A 6,144-nucleotide genomic window follows, 5' to 3' on the forward strand; every position below is an offset into this window, starting at 1 on the left:
TCCAATGAGGGTTTCTTATATATTTCTCAGTCATATCCGGTTTCAACAAGAGTCAACCCATTTTTTTACCCCACTCATTTCAGCTTTTTTTTTTCACCCACAATCATGTCTGTGAAACTCAGACTGACAGAATATTTTGATGACTTGTGACAAAAGAGGTTTTAGATCTTTACACACAATACTTATTGTAATTTTAGAATAATTTAGCTTCTGGCATAGGTCATCACTGATGGCTAAAGAATCTAAGGAATTCTCATACTCCTTACAAAGTTTTGGACACAAAATTCTCAGCTGGTAACATCTAGGTTGCAAATGAGGATTTCACTTCAATGTTTAACCTTGACTTTGAGCAATGTTATCAGAGGTCATTTTGTTATTTCAAAACTGCTAAGCAATTATCAAATTTGACACTTGTTTCCATGACAGTATTATCACTCCAGTATCAAAATTTAACAACTAATTAATAAATAATAAGGTTTACACGAATTTTGTCCAAAAACAACAATTTTATGAAGAAAAGATGACAAAAAAAGATTAGTTTTTAATGAATTTCGTAAGATATATTTTCAGTTTGGCTGTGAAAAGCAAAGCTTAGTGGTTTATTAGTTTATCATAATTATTTAAAACTTAATAAGGTGACTAAAATTAACACCGAAAACGTTATTTTTTATTAGGATAGGTGTTAATTAAGGTTCCACGATTTTAACCTTTGTAAAACTCAAACCCAAGTTGGTTTATTAATTGGTATTGACTTCAATATTGTGTTAGTCTTGGTTCATATTTTGGACACACAATCTTTATCAGGACAGCTTTATCAGAAATGTGGGCTTTTACTCTACAAAATTGGACTGTAGGTGAATGAGCAAAGTAATGACACTCATTGACCAGGAGTAAAAAATTGATGATGTGAATATTCTACAGTAGGAAGACCCTCGATTCGTATATAATTGTCAATGACAAGAGCTTAGAGACCGATCAATAAATAAAACTGTTTTGTGTATTATTGTAATTAGGCCTGATTAACGATGTACAGCTATTCAATTAATCATCAACTAATTATTAGTTGACTTAATACTAGACATGGATGACTAACTCATTGGCAGAATGGTATCAGGTTTTTTGGTCAGGAAGAATAGAATGCCTTACCAGCATCACCTATTACAATAATATTTTTGTGGAGTTCAAAATTCAATTAAATTTTTATGATAATTGATTCTTGTCCACCTACAGAGTCACTGTTTTAAAAGATATTTTCAATGCTTTGGCCATTGTCAGACCGCTTAAAATCAGCCACCAAACAAGATGATCTACTATTCCCACTGATATTCACTAATGATTTTCAATTTATAGTAGATTAAAAACATGTTACATAGAACTTTGATCGATTTCTGACTTAACCCTTTAAACATCAGCGACAAAATTTTGCAATACAAACCCAAGTGGCCCAAAGATGACAGAATGACTTCACTTACAGATAGAGTTAGTCACATGCTTCACATAGTGGAATTTTGAGTTCCACACACATTTACTTTATCAATCAACACTCAGTGCTCAAAGGGTTAAGTTCTGTTAGACAAAAAAAATTTCCTGCAATTATGCCATTAAATGACTTTTTTTTTCTGAAAGTTTTCTCATTTATAATTCATGGCAGAATGTGGAGTGGAAAATGTATCAAATACATAAAATAAAAAATGATTCTAAATTGGATGGCGAGTCAATGAGTTGTAATGATTGAAGTGAATGGCCTATTAATTATGCTGCCTTGAAATAGTCACAAATTAACACAATACCAAGCCTTAGGAAAATTTTAAGTTTTGAGGGCAAAGAGAGCTCAATAATTTTTCAGCTTTATCTGTATAGGAGTGCTCTGATTTTGGTTTTGAGCAAGGAAAGCTGAGTAATTTATGTATTCAAAACTTTCATATTTTCTGATTATAGATAATTGCATATATGTATAGTATGCATAAATATATATATATTCTGTTGCTGAAATGTACTGTTATTTGACTAAGTTTTTCATGAAATTAAGAACTTCAGGCATAAGTTCATGGAACAATGATCGATTCAGTATTGTAATTCACAATTGGACAATGGTTTTGATAATGTTCGACATTTAAACAGTATTCCCTGAAGGTCTGTTTCATTTGATTGTATCAGATAGTTACACCGTATTAAATGGTATAGTATAGTATACAGTACTAATGAAATCTACTAATAAAGTTTATTGGTATTTGAAATAGTAGGAGTAAGTAATATAATGACCTAGTACGTGTATTAAATCAATAATAACAATCGATATCTCAATCTTTATATAACTCAGTGTGGTGAAAATGTTTATGTATAGAAATTTCTTTCTATTTTAAAATGTATTCAGCGTGGGTTTATCTGTATTCATTGACTTGTAAATTGTCTCGCCACCTTGAAGTTAATGTTCAGAAACTAGTTTTATTTTATGTAATAAGGGCGGCCATTATACGCCTGTTTGTCCAATCACAAGCCATGTTACTTAAAGCAAAATTGGTTCATAGGAATTGGTTTTAGCTCAAATTCTCCCTTTCCAACAAATATTCTGTTATGTTTGCCAGGGACTAGCTCATAGGGGTCCATACTGAGTGCGTCCTGGGGCCATAATTACTAGTGCTTTTGGATTTGGATTTGGATGTCACGTTCCCTATTTCCCTTTATGATAATTTGAAAACACATCTAGTTTGTTTTGATTGAACAATAAATCTAGGTTCTGTGTGCTACAGATCGTGCTTATATTTAACTGACAGTTGGAAATGCATGGCATTGCCATTTCTTTTTCAATTTTTTGCTTGTTGAGGAGCAGAAAAGTTGGCCTTATGTCCCATTTCATTTCATGTCTTTCCATTTGTCTTGAGACTTTTAAATAAGAGAGAAAGTGTCTAATCATTTGCCTCATAAGCTTAAGCAACCTTGATATTTGATTCTCTTTGATGCTGCATTTTAGATAGCAGGAGATTTTCCTTGTTTGATTTCAGTTAGCGCTAGATATTCTGTGTATGGCTGGTTTATGTAAGGTGTAATAAAGAGAGTGGGTGGAGTAAAAATAGATGAAAGAGTTGTATAGAAGGAATCTTATTGACAATAAGAACCAGATACTGCCAAATTTCTCAGTTAACGAGGCCTGACTAATATAGACCAGTCTTCTGAGGTTGACTTTACTCAATTACTAGCTATATACTTAATTAACCATGGCATTTTGATGTTATACTTCTCTTGAATTGTTACTGATTTTTGGAATTTTCTACAGTACTTGTTACTAGTTCAAGTAATTGTTATTTGTTATCCTTGCTAGAAATTGTTAGCTATTTTTACTTAATATACCATGGTATTTTGATGTTAGACTTCATAAATATGGATGGTTACTGATCTTTGGAAATCTGCTTGTAAATGGTTTAAGTAAATGGATATCCCGAAGAGTAAAATATGTTATGAATCAAAGCACTTGTTATCCTGGACACAGTTGAAAGTAATTGTTATCCCAGCTGTAAATGGTTAGCATGCCAGTAATTGTTATCTTGACCAGTATATTAATTGTTAGGATTTCCATAAAGTCCTTAGTTGTTGAAATAATTGTCCATAAGTTGCTAGGTTTAGTATTTATCCTTGCCATTTAAAGCTGGTTTTAAGAAATTGTTATCTTTAACACTAGTTTTATGTTTAAGTAATTGTTTTACTTTGCATAATCTTATGAAATTAATTGTTATGGAATTGTAAATAAATCTTTTGGTAGTAGTAGAGAATAGGAGACAGTTGATCACCTTCTGGTTTGCAGTGTAAAAGTAGAGTGTCTCAACTTTAAATACATAGGAATTCAGCACTGAAGTCCCAGCTTTCCTTCAGATTCAGTAAAATTGATTTGGGAACACAGGAACATGGTTGAATCATGGCCCAACGGGATGATTTGTAATCAAATCTGAACATTTAATGGACATCAATCAAGAGAATCATTCCCAATTGATCGTTAAGAAACAGTTGTGCTATTTTCAAATAGTATTTCGCAATATACAATATTGATATAATAAAGCTTGTTAAGTATAAAACAATGATTCTATGGGTATTTTTATACACTTAATAGAATGAATATAAATGTAAACTGTTCCGATTATTTCTGTCTAATATGATGAAATGTCCTAGTTATTTTACATTTATTCAAAGCTGTCATATAAAATATGGATGGTAACAAGTACAATATAGAGGAGTTGACAGTTATTGTTTTTAGCACGATTAACCTTTGAAAATTTATTCATCAATTAACAAGTGTTTTTTTCCCCTGCTTTGACTTGTGTATTTAAGTATCATATCTGTTTCATAGCATAACATTCCTAGTTCCAACCTGTGACCTTTAACCTGCTGACCTCTGACCTGACTATAGGTTCTTTAGTTAAGGAGGTAATTAATTACTTGATAAAATATTGATGATTCATTATTGGTTTTTTGTCATGTTCTTTTTCTGTCTAGCTTTGCATAAAAGTATAGCAGGTCTTTCGAGTAGAAAACTAGATGTGCTTTTCCACGTCATCACTTGATTGTGTTGCAAGCCAATTCTTTAGAAAATAAACTCTTTTTGAACACTGAGGTCTCAGTTCCTATGTCCTGAATTGCCTGAAATTTGTTGAAAATTTGCACATCTGCACAAGTTGCGTGGCTATGCAGCCATCTTTGTTTTTATTTCAATACTAGCACTGTCTGGTAATTTACATAAATGTCTACAGACAGAGTATAATAAAACATTTAAGGGTCAAACTACAGATATAACTTATGAAATATGAAATAATAAAGTATATATTTCACAATGCAATGTGCTTGGTGACAGTTCAGATGATTGTGACTGACACCTAAAGATGACAATTATACCAGAGCATGTCTGCACTCTATTCCCTTCATATATTCTCGGGTGCAATAAAAACGAAATGAATGATTTCCGTTATGGCAGTCTCAACATCCATCACTGTCAGACCTGTGTTAATTTGGATGGTGAAAAAAAATGATTATTCCCTACTTCAGCTACTACTGGTCATTGACCGTATTTCATTATCACCATTGTCCTACTGACACACTTACTATACTAGTAAAACCAATTTTACGGTCACTCATTCATAGTGTGCTCTTGGTACACGTACTGCAGATATGGTATAAGGATATAACAACCCCTTTAGACCTTACGTCAAGAATAGAAAAGCAAATAGAAATTGAGATGAAGTATCTTGGCCTTGTACATGTTTTTTTTCTTTGACATAATTTCATCATATGAGAACGTGTTGGGGAATTTATCATCTAACAGCTGATTGCAGTTTTTACGTCATCTTTTACTTTAAAGATATCAGCTGAGTGGCAGTCCCTTGCGTCATGCCTTTTTTAGTTATCAACTAATTTTGACCCGGTTTCGTCATCTTGGCCCAAATTGTTTAATGTCCACGTTATCTAGAGACTTGCTTTATCTGGTTTACTGTGGTCCTTACTGGGTTCATTATGCAGACTCATTCCTATCCAATGAATGGAAAACTTTTCTTGGTTGATTGTGTAATTTAAGTACACTGACCTCCACATCATATATGTTCTGTCACTTGTGGCCATTACTTTTCTCATAAAATTTGGACTTTATTGGGTTCATTTCCTTCTTAAATCATTTTGAGCAAACGTGTGATAAAAACTTTATTATTAAAGATGAAATATTAGTCCTCATGTCCATTCATTGTTTTTGACAGTAAATTTGAATAAAGTGATTTGTAAAATTTATCCAACTAAAACACAATTTAATATAATTTTTGATATAAGATTGGTTAAAAACAAAATTTTCCATTAAGATAATTGCTCTTGGTTAATAATTACAAAGGTACATGTCAACCAGAAAATATTTCATCACAAATTTCCATTAATCAGTGTTAAAATATCATCCATTGGAGAATTCATAAAAAATAAAATCTGTAAAAACTGCACTATTCACATGAAAGCATTTATCTAGTCTGTATTATTGTGTGGTATGGTTCTTATCAACTCCTTTCTATTATATATAGGCACAGCTTTATGGAACAACAATCACTGGTTAAAGTTTTATGCAACGTTTCGACGTGTTTCCCCCGTCGTCCTCTAGTCATGTGCCTGAGGACGACGGGGGAA

Source organism: Lottia gigantea, assembly GCF_000327385.1.
Source record: "Lottia gigantea unplaced genomic scaffold LOTGIsca_78, whole genome shotgun sequence".
NCBI lineage: Eukaryota > Metazoa > Mollusca > Gastropoda > Lottiidae > Lottia > Lottia gigantea.